At 50.5% G+C, this 21,358-nt stretch overlaps 1 pseudogene; it reads right to left on the reverse strand.

Moving 5' to 3' along the window:
- Positions 1-1,174: 1,174 nt before the first annotated feature.
- The window catches only part of LOC127923354 (fascin-like), a 28,424-nt pseudogene continuing 8,240 nt past the window's right edge, over positions 1,175-21,358 (reverse strand).

Consider the following 21,358-nt stretch of genomic DNA (forward strand, 5'->3'; position numbering starts at 1 on the left):
GAAGGCAGAGAGAGAAAAGGGGAGGAAGGCAGAGAGAGAAAAGGGAGGGAAAGGCAGAGAGAGAAAAGGGGAGGGAAGGCAGAGAGAGAAAAGGGGAGGGAAAGGCAGAGAGAGAAAAGGGGAGGAAAGGCAGAGAGAGAAAAGGAGGAGGAAGGCAGAGAGAGAAAAGGGGAGGGGAAGGCAGAGAGAGAAAAGGGAGGGGAAGGCAGAGAGAAAGGGAGGAGGAAGGCAGAGAGAGAAGAGGGAGGGAAAGGTAGAGAGGTGAAGAAAGCCTTTACATTAGGACATAACCTCCCCCAGCTCTTTCTCTCCCTCCTTTGTCCAGTTCACACAAAAAAAAGGTTCTGTTCAGAGCGATGGAATGTCACATAGAAACGTATGATGTAGATTAGATTATTCATTATCAAGTGAAAACAGAATGGGGTCAGCTCTAGGTCTTACATCCCCCCTCCCATCTACGATATCGTGAACATTTCACCCCACTGAACACAGCCCTGGTCTAGGAGGGTTAGGACAGAGTTGAGAGAAGGATGGATGGATGGATGGAGGGAGGAGTTAGGGATGCTGCTGCTGCCGTTGTCGTAGTAACGGGGTCTCGAGGAAGGGGGTCAGTACTCCCAGAGCGTGGCGGTCTCCAGGTCGTCGGGTTAGGACAGAGTTGAGAGAAGGATGGATGGATAGATAGAGGGAGGAGTTAGGGGATGCTGCTGCCGTTTCGTTGTCGTAGTAACGGGGTCTCGAGGAAGGGGGTCAGTACTCCCAGAGCGTGGCGGTCTCCAGGTCGTCGGGTTAGGACAGAGTTGAGAGAAGGATGGATGGATAGATAGAGGGAGGAGTTAGGGGATGCTGCTGCCGCTTCGTTGTCGTAGTAACGGGGTCTCGAGGAAGGGGGTCAGTACTCCCAGAGCGTGGCGGTCTCCAGGTCGTCGGGTTAGGACAGAGTTGAGAGAAGGATGGATGGATAGATAGAGGGAGGAGTTAGGGGATGCTGCTGCCGCTTCGTTGTCGTAGTAACGGGGTCTCGAGGAAGGGGGTCAGTACTCCCAGAGCGTGGCGGTCTCCAGGTCGTCGGGTTAGGACAGAGTTGAGAGAAGGATGGATGGATAGATAGAGGGAGGAGTTAGGGGATGCTGCTGCCGTTCGTTGTCGTAGTAACGGGGTCTCGAGGAAGGGGTCAGTACTCCCAGAGCGTGGCGGTCTCCAGGTCGTCGGCGTTGGCCTTCAAGACGCCGGCGTGGTCGCCGTGGAGATACTTCCGTCGGCGACGGAGCGGATAGCGACCTTGTTGTAGTCGCAGAACTCTAACAGGAAGTCGACGGGGTCGTCACTGCTGCTCACCACCGACGCCTCGCTGCCCACCATCCAGAACTTCCCCGTCGAGTCTGAGGAGAGGGGGGGCAACAGGGTCAACCATGATGATATGTCTGAGGAGAGGGGGGCAACAGGGTCAACCATGATGATATGTCTGAGGAGAGGGGGGCAACAGGGTCAACCATGATGATATGTCTGAGGAGAGGGGGGCAACAGGGTCAACCATGATGATATGTCTGAGGAGAGGGGGGCAACAGGGTCAACCATGATGATATGTCTGAGGAGAGGGGGCGTTTACAACAGGGTCAACCATGATGATATGTCTGAGGAGAGGGGGCAACAGGGTCAACCATGATGATATGTCTGAGGAGAGGGGGGGCGTTACAACAGGTTCAACCATGATGATATGTCTGAGGGGGGGCAACAGGGTCAACCATGATGATATGTCTGAGGAGAGGGGGGCAACAGGGTCAACCATGATGATATGTCTAAGGAGGGGGGGCGTTTATAACAGGGTCAACCATGATGATATGTCTGAGGAGAGGGGGGCAACAGGGTCAACCATGATGATATGTCTGAGGAGAGGGGGGGCAACAGGGTCAACCATGATGATATGTCTGAGGAGAGGGGGGGCAACAGGGTCAACCATGATGATATGTCTGAGGAGAGGGGGGCAACAGGGTCAACCATGATGATATGTCTGAGGAGAGGGGGGCAACAGGGTCAACCATGATGATATGTCTGAGGAGAGGGGGCAACAGGGTCAACCATGATGATATGTCTGAGGAGAGGGGAGGGGGCGTTTACAACAGGTTCAACCATGATGATATGTCTGAGGAGAGGGGGGGGGGCGTTACAACAGGTTCAACCATGATGATATGTCTGAGGAGAGGGGGGTTTACAACAGGTTCAACCATGATGATATGTCTGAGGAGATGGGGGGGGTTTACAACAGGTTCAACCATGATGATACGTCTGAGGAGAGGAGAGGGGGGCGTTTACAACAGGTTCAACCATGATGATACGTCTGAGGAGAGGAGAGGGGGCGTTTACAACAGGTTCAACCATGATGATACGTCTGAGGAGAGGAGAGGGGGGCGTTACAACAGGTTCAACCATGATGATATGTCTGAGGAGAGGAGAGAGGGGGGTTTACAACAGGTTCAACCATGATGATATGTCTGAGGAGAGGGGGGTTTACAACAGGTTCAACCATGATGATACGTCTGAGGAGAGGAGAGGGGGGCGTTTACAACAGGTTCAACCATGATGATATGTCTGAGGAGAGGGGGGCGTTTACAACAGGGTCAACCATGATGATATGTCTGAGGAGAGGGGGGCAACAGGGTCAACCATGATGATATGTCTGAGGAGAGGGGGGCAACAGGGTCAACCATGATGATATGTCTGAGGAGAGGGGGGCAACAGGGTCAACCATGATGATATGTCTGAGGAGAGGGGGGCAACAGGGTCAACCATGATGATATGTCTGAGGAGAGGGGGGCAACAGGGTCAACCATGATGATATGTCTGAGGAGAGGGGGGCAACAGGGTCAACCATGATGATATGTCTGAGGAGAGGGGAGGGGGCGTTTACAACAGGTTCAACCATGATGATATGTCTGAGGAGAGGGGGGCGTTTACAACAGGTTCAACCATGATGATATGTCTGAGGAGAGGGGGGGGCGTTTACAACAGGTTCAACCATGATGATATGTCTGAGGAGATGGGGGTTTACAACAGGTTCAACCATGATGATACGTCTGAGGAGAGGAGAGGGGGGCGTTTACAACAGGTTCAACCATGATGATATGTCTGAGGAGAGGAGAGAGGGGGGTTTACAACAGGTTCAACCATGATGATACGTCTGAGGAGAGGAGAGGGGGGCGTTTACAACAGGTTCAACCATGATGATACGTCTGAGGAGAGGAGAGGGGGGGACGTTTACAACAGGTTCAACCATGATGATATGTCTGAGGAGAGGAGAGAGGGGGGTTTACAACAGGTTCAACCATGATGATATGTCTGAGGAGAGGGGGTTTACAACAGGTTCAACCATGATGATACGTCTGAGGAGAGGAGAGGGGGGCGTTTACAACAGGTTCAACCATGATGATATGTCTGAGGAGAGGGGGGCGTTTACAACAGGGTCAACCATGATGATATGTCTGAGGAGAGGGGGTTTACAACAGGTTCAACCATGATGATACGTCTGAGGAGAGGGGGCGTTTACAACAGGTTCAACCATGATGATACGTCTGAGGAGAGAGAGGGGGGCGTTTACAACAGGTTCAACCATGATGATATGTCTGAGGAGAGGGGAGGGGGGCGTTTACAACAGGTTCAACCATGATGATACGTCTGAGGAGAGGAGAGGGGGCGTTTACAACAGGTTCAACCATGATGATACGTCTGAGGAGAGGAGAGGGGGGCGTTTACAACAGGTTCAACCATGATGATATGTCTGAGGAGAGGGGAGGGGGGCGTTTACAACAGGTTCAACCATGATGATACGTCTGAGGAGAGGAGAGGGGGGCGTTTACAACAGGTTCAACCATGATGATATGTCTGAGGAGAGGGGGGCGTTTACAACAGGTTCAACCATGATGATATGTCTGAGGAGAGGGGGCGTTTACAACAGGTTCAACCATGATGATATGTCTGAGGAGAGGGGGGCGTTTGCAACAGGTTCAACCATGATGATATGTCTGAGGAGAGGGGGGCGTTTACAACAGGTTCAACCATGATGATATGTCTGAGGAGAGGGGGGCAACAGGTTCAACCATGATGATATGTCTGAGGAGAGGGGGGCAACAGGTTCAACCATGATGATATGTCTGAGGAGAGGGGGGTTTACAACAGGTTCTACCATGATGATATGTCTGAGGAGAGGGGGGTTTACAACAGGTTCAACCATGATGATATGTCTGAGGAGAGGAGAGGGGGGCGTTTACAACAGGTTCAACCATGATGATATGTCTGAGGAGAGGAGAGGGGGGCGTTTACAACAGGTTCAACCATGATGATATGTCTGAGGAGATGGGGGTGCGTTTACAACAGGTTCAACCATGATGATATGTCTGAGGAGATGGGGGGTTTACAACAGGTTCAACCATGATGATACGTCTGAGGAGAGGAGAGGGGGGGCGTTTACAACAGGTTCAACCATGATGATACGTCTGAGGAGAGGAGAGGGGGGCGTTTACAACAGGTTCAACCATGATGATATGTCTGAGGAGAGGAGAGGGGGGCGTTTACAACAGGTTCAACCATGATGATATGTCTGAGGAGATGGGGGTGCGTTTACAACAGGTTCAACCATGATGATATGTCTGAGGAGATGGGGGTTTACAACAGGTTCAACCATGATGATACGTCTGAGGAGAGGAGAGGGGGGCGTTTACAACAGGTTCAACCATGATGATACGTCTGAGGAGAGGAGAGGGGGGCGTTTACAACAGGTTCAACCATGATGATATGTCTGAGGAGAGGAGAGGGGGGCGTTTACAACAGGTTCAACCATGATGATATGTCTGAGGAGATGGGGGGTGCGTTTACAACAGGTTCAACCATGATGATATGTCTGAGGAGATGGGGGGTTTACAACAGGTTCAACCATGATGATACGTCTGAGGAGAGGAGAGGGGGGCGTTTACAACAGGTTCAACCATGATGATACGTCTGAGGAGAGGAGAGGGGGGCGTTTACAACAGGTTCAACCATGATGATACGTCTGAGGAGAGGAGAGGGGGGCGTTTACAACAGGTTCAACCATGATGATATGTCTGAGGAGAGGAGAGAGGGGGGTTTACAACAGGTTCAACCATGATGATATGTCTGAGGAGAGGGGGGTTTACAACAGGTTCAACCATGATGATACGTCTGAGGAGAGGAGAGGGGGGCGTTACAACAGGTTCAGCCATGATGATATGTCTGAGGAGAGGGGGGCGTTTAAACAGGGTCAACCATGATGATATGTCTGAGGAGAGGGGGGGGCAACAGGGTCAACCATGATGATATGTCTGAGGAGAGGGGGGCAACAGGGTCAACCATGATGATATGTCTGAGGAGAGGGGGGCAACAGGGTCAACCATGATGATATGTCTGAGGAGAGGGGGGGGGCAACAGGGTCAACCATGATGATATGTCTGAGGAGAGGGGGCAACAGGGTCAACCATGATGATATGTCTGAGGAGAGGGGGCAACAGGGTCAACCATGATGATATGTCTGAGGAGAGGGGAGGGGGCGTTTACAACAGGTTCAACCATGATGATATGTCTGAGGAGAGGGGGGCGTTTACAACAGGTTCAACCATGATGATATGTCTGAGGAGAGGGGGGCGTTTACAACAGGTTCAACCATGATGATATGTCTGAGGAGATGGGGGGGTTTACAACAGGTTCAACCATGATGATACGTCTGAGGAGAGGAGAGGGGGCGTTTACAACAGGTTCAACCATGATGATATGTCTGAGGAGAGGAGAGAGGGGGGGTTTACAACAGGTTCAACCATGATGATACGTCTGAGGAGAGGAGAGGGGGGCGTTTACAACAGGTTCAACCATGATGATACGTCTGAGGAGAGGAGAGGGGGGCGTTTACAACAGGTTCAACCATGATGATATGTCTGAGGAGAGGAGAGAGGGGGGTTTACAACAGGTTCAACCATGATGATATGTCTGAGGAGAGGGGGGTTTACAACAGGTTCAACCATGATGATACGTCTGAGGAGAGGAGAGGGGGGCGTTTACAACAGGTTCAACCATGATGATATGTCTGAGGAGAGGGGGGCGTTTACAACAGGGTCAACCATGATGATATGTCTGAGGAGAGGGGGGGTTTACAACAGGTTCAACCATGATGATACGTCTGAGGAGAGGGGGCGTTTACAACAGGTTCAACCATGATGATACGTCTGAGGAGAGGAGAGGGGGGCGTTTACAACAGGTTCAACCATGATGATATGTCTGAGGAGAGGGGAGGGGGGGCGTTTACAACAGGTTCAACCATGATGATACGTCTGAGGAGAGGAGAGGGGGCGTTTACAACAGGTTCAACCATGATGATACGTCTGAGGAGAGGAGGGGGGGCGTTACAACAGGTTCAACCATGATGATATGTCTGAGGAGAGGGGGGGGGCGTTTACAACAGGTTCAACCATGATGATACGTCTGAGGAGAGGAGAGGGGGCGTTTACAACAGGTTCAACCATGATGATATGTCTGAGGAGAGGGGGGCGTTTACAACAGGTTCAACCATGATGATATGTCTGAGGAGAGGGGGGCGTTTACAACAGGTTCAACCATGATGATATGTCTGAGGAGAGGGGGGGCGTTGCAACAGGTTCAACCATGATGATATGTCTGAGGAGAGGGGGGCGTTACAACAGGTTCAACCATGATGATATGTCTGAGGAGAGGGGGGCAACAGGTTCAACCATGATGATATGTCTGAGGAGAGGGGGCAACAGGTTCAACCATGATGATATGTCTGAGGAGAGGGGGGCGTTTACAACAGGTTCAACCATGATGATATGTCTGAGGAGAGGGGGCAACAGGTTCAACCATGATGATATGTCTGAGGAGAGGGGGGCAACAGGTTCAACCATGATGATATGTCTGAGGAGATGGGGGGTGCGTTTACAACAGGTTCAACCATGATGATATGTCTGAGGAGATGGGGGGCGTTTACAACAGGTTCAACCATGATGATATGTCTGAGGAGAGGGGGGCAACAGGGTCAACCATGATGATATGTCTGAGGAGAGGGGGCACAGGGTCAACCATGATGATATGTCTGAGGAGAGGGGGGTTTACAACAGGTTCAACCATGATGATATGTCTGAGGAGAGGGGGGCGTTACAACAGGTTCAACCATGATGATATGTCTGAGGAGAGGGGGGCGTTTACAACAGGTTCAACCATTATGATATGTCTGAGGAGAGGGGGGCGTTTACAACAGGTTCAACCATGATGATATGTCTGAGGAGATGGGGGGTTTACAACAGGTTCAACCATGATGATACGTCTGAGGAGAGGAGAGGGGGGCGTTTACAACAGGTTCAACCATGATGATACATCTGAGGAGAGGAGAGGGGGGCGTTTACAACAGGTTCAACCATGATGATACGTCTGAGGAGAGGAGAGGGGGGCGTTTACAACAGGTTCAACCATGATGATATGTCTGAGGAGAGGAGAGGGGGGTTTACAACAGGTTCAACCATGATGATACGTCTGAGGAGAGGGGGTTTACAACAGGTTCAACCATGATGATATGTCTGAGGAGAGGGGGGTTTACAACAGGTTCAACCATGATGATACGTCTGAGGAGAGGAGAGGGGGGCGTTTACAACAGGTTCAACCATGATGATATGTCTGAGGAGAGGGGGGCGTTTAAAACAGGGTCAACCATGATGATATGTCTGAGGAGAGGGGGGTTTACAACAGGTTCAACCATGATGATACGTCTGAGGAGAGGGGGGCGTTTACAACAGGTTCAACCATGATGATACGTCTGAGGAGAGGAGAGGGGGGCGTTTACAACAGGTTCAACCATGATGATATGTCTGAGGAGAGGGAGTGGGGGTTTACAACAGGTTCAACCATGATGATACGTCTGAGGAGAGGGGGCGTTTACAACAGGTTCAACCATGATGATATGTCTGAGGAGAGGGGGGCGTTTACAACAGGTTCAACCATGATGATATGTCTGAGGAGAGGGGGGCGTTTACAACAGGTTCAACCATGATGATATGTCTGAGGAGAGGAGGGGGGCGTTTACAACAGGTTCAACCATGATGATATGTCTGAGGAGATGGGGGGCGTTTACAACAGGTTCAACCATGATGATATGTCTGAGGAGATGGGGGCGTTTACAACAGGTTCAACCATGATGATATGTCTGAGGAGAGGGGGGCAACAGGGTCAACCATGATGATATGTCTGAGGAGAGGGGGGCACAGGGTCAACCATGATGATATGTCTGAGGAGAGGGGGGTTTACAACAGGTTCAACCATGATGATATGTCTGAGGAGAGGGGGCGTTTACAACAGGTTCAACCATGATGATATGTCTGAGGAGAGGGGGGCGTTTACAACAGGTTCAACCATGATGATATGTCTGAGGAGAGGGGGGCAACAGGTTCAACCATGATGATATGTCTGAGGAGAGGGGGGCAACAGGTTCAACCATGATGATATGTCTGAGGAGAGGGGGGTTTACAACAGGTTCAACCATGATGATACGTCTGAGGAGAGGGGGGGCGTTACAACAGGTTCAACCATGATGATATGTCTGAGGAGAGGGGGCAACAGGTTCAACCATGATGATATGTCTAAGGAGAGGGGGCGTTTACAACAGGTTCAACCATGATGATATGTCTGAGGGGGGGCAACAGGGTCAACCATGATGATATGTCTGAGGAGAGGGGGGCAACAGGGTCAACCATGATGATATGTCTAGGGGGGAGCGTTTACAACAGGGTCAACCATGATGATATGTCTGAGGAGAGGGGGGCAACAGGGTCAACCATGATACGTCTGAGGAGAGGGGGCAACAGGGTCAACCATGATGATATGTCTGAGGACAGGGGGCAACAGGGTCAACCATGATGATATGTCTGAGGAGAGGGGGGCAACAGGGTCAACCATGATGATATGTCTGAGGAGAGGGGGGGCAACAGGGTCAACCATGATGATATGTCTGAGGAGAGGGGAGGGGCGTTTACAACAGGTTCAACCATGATGATATGTCTGAGGAGAGGGGGGCGTTTACAACAGGTTCAACCATGATGATATGTCTGAGGAGAGGGGGGCGTTTACAACAGGTTCAACCATGATGATATGTCTGAGGAGAGGGGGGCGTTTACAACAGGTTCAACCATGATGATATGTCTGAGGAGAGGGGGAGGGGGTTTACAACAGGTTCAACCATGATGATATGTCTGAGGAGATGGGGGGGCGTTTACAACAGGTTCAACCATGATGATACGTCTGAGGAGAGGAGAGGGGGGCGTTTACAACAGGTTCAACCATGATGATACGTCTGAGGAGAGGAGAGGGGGGCGTTTACAACAGGTTCAACCATGATGATATGTCTGAGGAGAGGAGAGGGGGTGGGCGTTACAACAGGTTCAACCATGATGATATGTCTGAGGAGAGGGGGCAACAGGGTCAACCATGATGATATGTCTGAGGAGAGGGGGGCAACAGGTTCAACCATGATGATATGTCTGAGGAGAGGAGGGGGTTTACAACAGGTTCAACCATGATGATATGTCTGAGGAGAGGGGGGCGTTTACAACAGGTTCAACCATGATGATATGTCTGAGGAGAGGGGGCAACAGGGTCAACCATGATGATATGTCTGAGGAGAGGGGGGGCACAGGGTCAACCATGATGATATGTCTGAGGAGAGGGGGGCAACAGGGTCAACCATGATGATATGTCTGAGGAGAGGGGGGTTTACAACAGGTTCAACCATGATGATATGTCTGAGGAGAGGGGGGGCGTTTACAACAGGTTCAACCATGATGATATGTCTGAGGAGAGGGGGCGTTTACAACAGGTTCAACCATGATGATATGTCTGAGGAGAGGGGGGCAACAGGTTCAACCATGATGATATGTCTGAGGAGAGGGGGGCAACAGGTTCAACCATGATGATATGTCTGAGGAGAGGGGGGCAACAGGTTCAACCATGATGATATGTCTGAGGAGAGGGGGGCGTTTACAACAGGTTCAACCATGATGATATGTCTGAGGAGAGGGGGGGGCGTTTACAACAGGTTCAACCATGATGATATGTCTGAGGAGATGGGGGCGTTTACAACAGGTTCAACCATGATGATATGTCTGAGGAGAGGGGGGCAACAGGGTCAACCATGATGATATGTCTGAGGAGAGGGGGCAACAGGGTCAACCATGATGATATGTCTGAGGAGAGGGGGCAACAGGGTCAACCATGATGATATGTCTGAGGAGAGGGGGGTTTACAACAGGTTCAACCATGATGATATGTCTGAGGAGAGGGGGGCGTTTACAACAGGTTCAACCATGATGATATGTCTGAGGAGAGGGGGGGGGGGCGTTTACAACAGGTTCAACCATGATGATATGTCTGAGGAGAGGGGGGCGTTTACAACAGGTTCAACCATGATGATATGTCTGAGGGGGGCAACAGGTTCAACCATGATGATATGTCTGAGGAGAGGGGGCAACAGGTTCAACCATGATGATATGTCTGAGGAGAGGGGGGTTTACAACAGGTTCAACCATGATGATATGTCTGAGGAGAGGGGGGCGTTTACAACAGGTTCAACCATGATGATATGTCTGAGGAGATGGGGGGCGTTTACAACAGGTTCAACCATGATGATATGTCTGAGGAGAGGGGGGCAACAGGGTCAACCATGATGATATGTCTGAGGAGAGGGGGGGCAACAGGGTCAACCATGATGATATGTCTGAGGAGAGGGGGGTTTACAACAGGTTCAACCATGATGATATGTCTGAGGAGAGGGGGGCGTTTACAACAGGTTCAACCATGATGATATGTCTGAGGAGAGGGGGGGTGTTTACAACAGGTTCAACCATGATGATATGTCTGAGGAGAGGGGGGCGTTTACAACAGGTTCAACCATGATGATATGTCTGAGGAGATGGGGGGGCGTTTACAACAGGTTCAACCATGATGATATGTCTGAGGGAGGGGGCATTTACAACAGGTTCAACCATGATGATATGTCTGAGGAGAGGGGGGCGTTTACAACAGGTTCAACCATGATGATGTGTCTGAGGAGAGGGGGGCGTTTACAACAGGTTCAACCATGATGATATGTCTGAGGAGAGGGGGCGTTTACAACAGGTTCAACCATGATGATATGTCTGAGGGGGGCAACAGGTTCAACCATGATGATATGTCTGAGGAGAGGGGGCAACAGGTTCAACCATGATGATATGTCTGAGGAGAGGGGGGTTTACAACAGGTTCAACCATGATGATATGTCTGAGGAGAGGGGGGCGTTTACAACAGGTTCAACCATGATGATATGTCTGAGGAGATGGGGGGCGTTTACAACAGGTTCAACCATGATGATATGTCTGAGGAGAGGGGGGCAACAGGGTCAACCATGATGATATGTCTGAGGAGAGGGGGGCAACAGGGTCAACCATGATGATATGTCTGAGGAGAGGGGGGGGCAACAGGGTCAACCATGATGATATGTCTGAGGAGAGGGGGGCGTTTACAACAGGTTCAACCATGATGATATGTCTGAGGAGAGGGGGGGCGTTTACAACAGGGTCAACCATGATGATATGTCTGAGGAGAGGGGGGGGCGTTTACAACAGGTTCAACCATGATGATATGTCTGAGGAGATGGGGGCGTTTACAACAGGTTCAACCATGATGATATGTCTGAGGAGGGGGGCATTTACAACAGGTTCAACCATGATGATATGTCTGAGGAGAGGGGGGCGTTTACAACAGGTTCAACCATGATGATGTGTCTGAGGAGAGGGGGGCGTTACAACAGGTTCAACCATGATGATATGTCTGAGGAGAGGGGGGCGTTTACAACAGGTTCAACCATGATGATATGTCTGAGTAGAGGGGGGTTACAACAGGTTCAACCATGATGATATGTCTGAGGAGAGGGGGGCGTTTACAACAGGTTCAACCATGATGATATGTCTGAGGAGAGGGGGTTTACAACAGGTTCAACCATGATGATATGTCTGAGGAGAGGGGGGCGTTTACAACGGGTCAACCATGATGATATGTCTGAGGAGAGGGGGGGGGCGTTTACAACAGGTTCAACCATGATGATATGTCTGAGGAGAGGGGGCGTTTGCAACAGGTTCAACCATGATGATATGTCTGAGGAGAGGGGGGTTTACAACAGGTTCAACCATGATATGTCTGAGGAGAGGGGGCGTTTACAAACAGTTTCAACCATGATGATATGTCTGAGGAGAGGGGTGGGGGTTTACAACAGGTTCAACCATGATGATATGTCTGAGGAGAGGGGGGCGTTTGCAACAGGTTCAACCATGATGATATGTCTGAGGAGAGGGGGGTTTACAACAGGTTCAACCATGATTTATAACCCAGGACTAGCCTTAATCTGTGTCCTGGAGACATGATTTCTAACCCAGGACGAGCCTTAATCTGTGTCCTGGAGACATGATTTATAACCCAGGACGAACCTTAATCTGTGTCCTGGAGACATGATTTATAACCCAGGACTAGTCTTAATCTGTGTCCTGGAGACATGATTTATAACCCAGGACGAGCCTTAATCTGTGTCCTGGAGACATGATTTATAACCCAGGACGAGTCCTTAATCTGTGTCCTGGGATGATTTATAACCCAGGACGAGCCTTAATCTGTGTCCTGAGACATGATTTATAACATGATTTATAACCCAGGACTAGTCTTAATCTGTGTCCTGGAGACATGATTTATAACCCAGGACTAGCCTTAATCTGTGTCCTGGAGACATGATTTATAACCCAGGACTAGTCTTAATCTGTGTCCTGGAGACATGATTTATAACCCAGGACTAGTCTTAATCTGTGTCCTGGAGACATGATTTATAACCCAGGACTAGCCTTAATCTGTGTCCTGGAGACATGATTTATAACCCAGGACGAGCCTTAATCTGTGTCCTGGAGACATGATTTATAACCCAGGACGAGCCTTAATCTGTGTCCTGGAGACATGATTTATAACTCATCTGAGCTGTCAGACTCTACACCGTCCCCTGGAAAGGGCAGGTTAACTGCTCATTGTCATGAGGAGGCTCCTCTAGTTCATCTGAGCTGTCAGAATCTACACGAGGAGTGTGTTCACTAACCCTGTAAACTGTACGTCCCCTCTCTGAAGGTCAGGGTAAAGTAGTGTGTGTGTGTGTGTGTGTGTGTGTGTGTGTGTGTGTGTGTGTGTACTAACCCTGTAAACTGTACGTCCCCTCTCTGAATGTCAGGGTAAAGTAGTGTGTGTGTGTGTACTAACCCTGTAAACTGTACGTCCCTCCCCTCTCTGAAGGTCAGGGTAAAGTAGTCGTAGGAGGAACGGTTGGAGTCCAGGGTTCCTGTGACCTTACGACACCCGATGAAACCGTGTTCCCACGGAGGACAATGATTGGACGGTTAATCAGCTTCATCAGGAACTCCTCCGACTCACCTGGAGGGACAAACACACATATTACCCATGTCGCCAAAGACCAAAGAAAGCCTTATACAAAGGTCTAAGGTTATACCCTCCTAAGCCCGGGGACACTCCTAAGCCCGGGACACTCCTAAGCCCGGGACACTCCTAAGCCCGGGGACACTCCTAAGCCGGGGACACTCCTAAGCCCGGGGACACTCCTAAGCCCGGGGACACTCCTAAGCCGGGGACACTCTGCTTCTGCCCTCTTCAACACCTTATGGAATTGTCTCGCTAAACACGGATGTTCAAATTAGCGTTTTCTATTTGGGAGGCTCCACGTGTTGTAAAGGGCGTAGCAAGAAAAACTTCCAAAAATGACTAATTCAAAAGAAAAGAGTTGGTATGAAACCAGACTATTCCTATTGTGCACCACGGCACAGAATGTATGGACAGGGAGACACTAGGAGTTGGTATGATCCTTGAACCAAGTCATCTGGAACAGGGAGAGACTAGGAGTTGGTATGACCCTGGAACAGGGAGAGACTAGGATTTGGTATGACCCTGGAACAGGGAGAGACTAGGAGTTGTAATGACCCTTGAACCAAGTCATCTGGAACAGGGAGGGACTGACTAGGAGTTGGTATGACCCTTGAACCAAGTCATCTGGAACAGGGAGAGACTAGGAGTATGTATGACCCTTGAACCAAGTCATCTGGAACAGGGACTGACTAGGAGTTGGTATGACCCTTGAACCAAGTCATCTGGAACAGGGAGAGACTAGGAGTTGGTATGACCCTTGAACCAAGTGATCTGGAACAGAGAGACTGACTAGGAGTTGGTGTGACCCTTGAACCAAGTCATCTGGAACAGAGAGACTGACTAGGAGTTGGTGTGACCCTTGAACCAAGTCATCTGGAACAGGGAGAGACTGACTAGGAGTTGGTGTGACCCTTGAACCAAGTCTTCTGGAACAGGGAGAGACTAGGAGTTGGTATGACCCGTAAAAACCAAGTCATCTGGAACAGGGAGAGAGAATAGGAGTTGGTATGACCCGTGAACCAAGTCATCTGGAACAGGGAGAGACTGACTAGGAGTTGGTATGACCCGTGAACCAAGTCATCTGGAACAGGGAGAGACTGACGAGGAGTTGGTATGACCCTTGAACCAAGTCATCTAGAACAGGGAGAGACTAGGAGTTGGTATGACCCGTGAACCAAGTCATCTGGAACAGGGAGAGACTAGGAGTTGGTATGACCCGTGAACCAAGTCATCTGGAACAGGGAGGGACTGACGAGGAGTTGGTATGACCCTTGAACCAAGTCATCTGGAACAGGGAGAGACTAGGAGTTGGTATGACCCGTGAACCAAGTCATCTGGAACAGGGAGAGACTGACTAGGAGTTGGTGTGACCCTTGAACCAAGTCATCTGGAACAGGGAGAGACTGACTAGGAGTTGGTGTGACCCTTGAACCAAGTCATCTGGAACAGGGAGAGACTGACTAGGAGTTGGTATGACCCTTGAACCAAGTCATCTGGAACAGGGGAGAGACTGACGAGGAGTTGGTATGACCCTTGAACCAAGTCATCTAGAACAGGGAGATACTGACTAGGAGTTGGTATGACCCGTGAACCAAGTCATCTGGAACAGGGAGAGACTAGGAGTTGGTATGACCCTTGAACCAAGTCATCTGGAACAGGGAGAGACTGACTAGGAGTTGGTATGACCCTTGAACCAAGTCATCTGGAACAGGGTTAGACTGACTAGGAGTTGGTGTGACCCTTGAACCAAGTCATCTGGAACAGGGAGGGACTGACTAGGAGTTGGTATGACCCTTGAACCAAGTCATCTGGAACAGGGAGGGACTAGGAGTTGGTATGACCCTTGAACCAAGTCATCTGGAACAGGGAGGGACTAGGAGTTGGTATGACCCTTGAACCAAGTCATCTGGAACAGGGAGGGACTGACGAGGAGTTGGTGTGACCCTTGAACCAAGTCATCTGGAACAGGGACTGACGAGGTGTTGGTGTGACCCTTGAACCAAGTCATCTGGAACAGGGAGAGACTGACTAGGAGTTGGTGTGACCCTTGAACCAAGTCATCTGGAACAGGGAGAGACTGACTAGGAGTTGGTGTGACCCTTGAACCAAGTCATCTGGAACAGGGAGAGACTAGGAGTTGGTATGACCCTTGAACCAAGTCATCTGCATCTGGAACACCCTGTTGGGTTGCTCTTTACAACCCAAAGGCTGTTTTCACACTGACCGGCAACGTCGATGGTAGCGGCTAGCTGGCCGTTCTTCTTGGCTGCGACGTATTTCCCGTTGGCGGCACGGAGAGTCAGCTTCTTACCACAGTACTCCATGTCAAAGTAACAGTTGGCAGTCCTGCGACACACACACACACACAAATATAATTCTCAACAGGGTAGAACATTGTAATAACATCTATTATTGGAGCCACCCCTTTATGGAGCAGTGAAGCCGACGGCTAACAGCCGACACGCCGCAGCAGCCGACACGCCGCAGCTAGCCGACGCTAACAGCGACACGCCGCAGCCGACGGCTAACAGCCGACACGCCGCTAGCCGACGGCTAACAGCCGACACGCCGCAGCTAGCCGACGGCTAACAGCCGACACGCCGCAGCTAGCCGACGGCTAACAGCATAACAGTGTGTGTGTGTGTGTGTGTGTGTTATTACTTAGTGGAGGCGGTACACTGTAGTCCTCCAGAAGAGGTGAGGGTCCAGTACTTCCCGGCGGCGGTCCGGAAAGCACACTTCCTGTTCTCACGACTCATCTCCACCTGGAACACTTCCTGGTCTCCCTCCTCGTCCTGATTGGCTGACAGGTCCATGCCTGGGCGGGGCCAAGAGGAGAGCAGGGTTAGAGACTGACAGAGGGTCAGGAACGAGCAGAAACGCACTACAGATTTGAACAAAACATTAAACACCTCCCTGATATTGAGTTGCAGCCCCCTTTGGCCCTCAGAACTGCCCTAATTAGTCGGGGCATGAACTCTACAAGGTGTCGAAAGTTTCCCAAATGTTGACTCCAACCCCGCCACACTACAGCCCGCCACACTACAGCCCGCCACACTACAGCCCGCCACACTACAGCCCGCCACACTACAGCCCGCCACACTACAGCCCGCCACATACTGTCTGGTCAGGTTCAGCATCAGAGTTGGGATTAGAGTGCATACACATCTAAACACACAGCTGCCAGGCTACAGCCAGACCCCTGCCAGGGTTTAATCCCCCATGGAATTATGGGTGATAAAGCAGTTAGGAGGACACAGCCAGAGGACTGAAAGACCGAAACAGAGCCCGGTCCGCCCCGTCCGAGCGGCAGAGAGCCCATCAAGGACATCAACCACCCGAACCACAGCCTGATCACCCCCGCTATCATCCAGAAGGCGAGGTCAGTACAGGTGCATCAAAGCTGGGACCGAGAGACTGAAAAACAGCTTCTATCTCAAGGCCATCAGACTGTTAAATAGCCGACCTCCACCCAGTACCCTGCTCTGAACTTAGTCACCGTCACTAACCAGCTATCACCCAGTACCCTGCTCTGAACTTAGTCACCGTCACTAACCAGCTATCACCCAGTACCCTGCTCTGAACTTAGTCACCGTCACTAACCAGCTATCACCCAGTACCCTGCTCTGAACTTAGTCACCGTCACTAACCAGCTATCACCCAGTACCCTGCTCTGAACTTAGTCACCGTCTCTAACCAGCTATCACCCAGTACCCTGCTCTGAACTTAGTCACCGTCACTAACCAGCTATCACCCAGTAGTACCCTGCTCTGAACTTAGTCACCGTCACTAACCAGCTATCACCCAGTACCCTGCCCTGATGACGGAGCGAGACGGTGCGCTAGTCAAACAGTCATGTGTTTGTGTTTGTCTTGCACAGCACTGACCCAACATGAACTGTAGTTAGACTCTCTAGTCATGTGTTTGTCTTAATTATTTAAATCAAACCGTGTCCTTAAAGCATCAGACATGCTCTGTATATATAGTGGATGTGATTAAAACACAAAAAATACAACTTCCTGACTGTGAGGTAGACAACATGGTCTCCTAAAACAACTTCCTGACTGAGGTAGACAACATGGGCTCCTAATACAACTTCCTGACTGTGAGGTAGACAACATGGGCTCCTAAAACAACTTCCTGACTGTGAGGTAGACAACATGGGCTCCTAAAACAACTTCCTGACTGTGAGGTAGACAACATGGGCTCCTAAAACAACTTCCTGACTGTGAGGTAGACAACATGGGCTCCTAAAACAACTTCCTGACTGTGAGGTAGACAACATGGGCTCCTAAAACAACTTCCTGACTGAGGTAGACAACATGGGCTCCTAAAACAACTTCCTGACTGTGAGGTAGACAACATGGGCTCCTAAAACAACTTCCTGACTGGGAGGTAGACAACATGGGCTCCTAAAACAACTTCCTGACTGTGAGGTAGACAACATGGGCTCCTAAAACAACTTCCTGACTGTGAGGTAGACAACATGGGCTCCTAAAACAACTTCCTGACTGTGAGGTAGACAACATGGGCTCCTAAAACAACTTCCTGACTGTGAGGTAGACAACATGGGCTCCTAAAACAACTTCCTGACTGTGAGGTAGACTACATGGGCTCCTAAAACAACTTCCTGACTGTGAGGTAGACAACATGGGCTCCTAAAACAACTTCCTGACTGTGAGGTAGACAACATGGGCTCCTAAAACAACTTCCTGACTGTGAGGTAGACAACATGGGCTCCTAAAACAACTTCCTGACTGTGAGGTAGACAACATGGGCTCCTAAAACAACTTCCTGACTGTGAGGTAGACAACATGGGCTCCTAAAACAACTTCCTGACTGTGAGGTAGACAACATGGGCTCCTAAAACAACTTCCTGACTGTGAGGTAGACAACATGGGCTCTTAAAACAACTTCCTGACTGAGGTAGAGAACATGGGCTCCTAAAACAACTTCCTGACTGAGAGGTAGACAACATGGGCTCCTAAAACAACTTCCTGACTGTGAGGTAGACAACATGGGCTCTTAAAACAACTTCCTGACTGAGGTAGACAACATGGGCTCCTAAAACAACTTCCTGACTGAGATCCATGAGTAGACAACATGGGCTCCTCCTTGTGAAGACAAACACACTTCCAGACTGTAGTAGACCAGACAGCGTCCTGGTTCCCTCCTATCAAACAACACCACACACACACACACAACACACACACACACACACACACACACACACCAGAGATGTAGTCACAACCAGACAGCGTCCTGGTTCCCTCTCTGGATCACACACACACACCAGAGATGTAGTCACGACCAGACAGCGTCCTGGTTCCCTCTCTGGATCACACACACCACACACACACACCAGAGATGTAGTCACGACCAGACAGCGTCCTGGTTCCCTCTCTGGATCACACACACACACACACCAGAGATGTAGTCACAACCAGACAGCGTCCTGGTTCCCTCTCTGGATCACACACACCAGAGATGTAGTCACGACCAGACAGCGTCCTGGTTCCCTCTCTGGATCACACACACACCAGAGATGTAGTCACAACCAGACAGCGTCCTGGTTCCCTCTCTGGATCACACACACACCAGAGATGTAGTCACGACCAGACAGCGTCCTGGTTCCCTCTCTGGATCACACACACACACACGATATGTAGTCACACAGACAGCGTCCTGGTTCCCACACATCACACACACACACACACACACACACACACACACACACACACACACACACATGTACAACCAGACACACACCCTCACACACACACACACACACCAGAGATGTAGTCACGACCAGACAGCGTCCTGGTTCCCTCTCTGGATCACACACACACACACACAAAGAGATGTAGTCACGACCAGACAGCGTCCTGGTTCCCTCTCTGGATCACACACACACACACACACACCACACACACACCAGAGATGTAGTCACGACCAGACAGCGTCCTGGTTCCCTCTCTGGATCACACACCACACACACACACCACACACCAGAGATGTAGTCACAACCAGACAGCGTCCTGGTTCCCTCTCTGATCACACACACACCACACACCACTCACACACACACCAGAGATGTAGTCACGACCAGACAGCGTCCTGGTTCCCTCTCTGGATCACACACCACACACACACACACACACCACACACCACACACCAGAGATGTAGTCACAACCAGACAGCGTCCTGGTTCCCTCTCTGGATCACACACACACCAGAGATGTAGTCACGACCAGACAGCGTCCAGTGTGTTGCAGTCCCTCCCTCAGCATGAATCCAGACAAACACCAGCACTGCAGCTGCTACACACGAGAGGAATCTGCAGCAGCCCCCCCACCCCGACCCCGGCCCCTCCCCAACAGCCCGGCCCAAAGACAGTGTGTGTGTTGAGAGTGAGTGTGTGGGAGGCATCATCAGCAAACTACTGCAAGGATCACTGGGGCAGAATAGCTACGGAATAACACACAACAGGCAGGCAGGGTGTCAGAGCGGTTTCTCAGCCAGACACAAAATGGAGCCTCTCCTCCTCTCTCAGGCTCTCCCTCCTCCCCATCTCTCCCTCCATTTAGTCCTGTTCTAGAAGGTTGTGTTGATCCTACCTTGCCTGGTTAGGTTCTAGAAGGTTGTGTTGGTCCTACCTTGCCTGGTTAGGTTCTAGTCCTGTTCTAGAAGGTTGTGTTGATCCTACCTTGCCTGGTTAGGTTCTAGAAGGTTGTGTTGGTCCTACCTTGCCTGGTTAGGTTCTAGTCCTGTTCTAGAAGGATGTGTTGGTCCTACCTTGCCTGGTTAGGTTCTAGAAGGTTGTGTTGGTCCTACCTTGCCTGGTTAGGTTCTAGTCCTGTTCTAGAATGTTGTGTTGGTCCTACCTTGCCTGGTTAGGTTCTAGAAGGTTGTGTTGGTCCTACCTTGCCTGGTTAGGTTCTAGTCCTGTTCTAGAATGTTGTGTTGGTCCTACCTTGCCTGAGAAGGTTGTGTTTGTCCTACCTTGCATGGTTAGGATCTAGAAGGTTGTGTTTGTCCTACCTTGCATGGTTAGGATCTAGAAGGTTGTGTTTGTCCTACCTTGCATGGTTAGGATCTAGAAGGTTGTGTTGGTCCTACCTTGCCTGGTTAGGATCTAGAAGGTTGTGTTGGTCCTACCTTGCCTGGTTAGGTTCTAGTACTGTTCTAGAAGGTTGTGTTGGTCCTACCTTGCCTGGTTAGGTTCTAGTCCTGTTCTAGAAGGTTGTGTTGGTCCTACCTTGCCTGGTTAGGTTCTAGTCCTGTTCTAGAAGGTTGTGTTGGTCCTACCTTGCCTGGTTAGGTTCTAGTCCTGTTCTAGAAGGTTGTGTTGGTCCTACATTGCCTGGTTAGGTTCTAGTCCTGTTCTAGAAGGTTGTGTTGGTCCTACCTTGCCTGGTTAGGTTCTAGTCCTGTTCTAGAAGGTTGTGTTGGTCCTACCTTGGTTTAGGTTCTAGAAGGTTGTGTTGGTCCTACCTTGCCTGTTTAGGTTCTAGAAGGTTGTGTTGGTCCTACCTTGCCTGTTTAGGTTCTAGAAGGTTGTGCTGGTCCTACCTTGCCTGGTTAGGTTCTAGTCCTGTTCTAGAAGGTTGTGTTGGTCCTACATTGCCTGGTTAGGTTCTAGTACTGTTCTAGAAGGTTGTGTTGGTCCTACCTTGCCTGGTTAGGTTCTAGTCCTGTTCTAGAAGGTTGTGTTGGTCCTACCTTGCCTGGTTAGGTTCTAGTCCTGTTCTAGAAGGTTGTGTTGGTCCTACATTGCCTGGTTAGGTTCTAGTCCTGTTCTAGAAGGTTGTGTTGGTCCTACCTTGCCTGGTTAGGTTCTAGTCCTGTTCTAGAA

The sequence above is a fragment of the Oncorhynchus keta genome, unplaced genomic scaffold (genome assembly GCF_023373465.1).
Source record: "Oncorhynchus keta strain PuntledgeMale-10-30-2019 unplaced genomic scaffold, Oket_V2 Un_contig_29406_pilon_pilon, whole genome shotgun sequence".
NCBI lineage: Eukaryota > Metazoa > Chordata > Actinopteri > Salmoniformes > Salmonidae > Oncorhynchus > Oncorhynchus keta.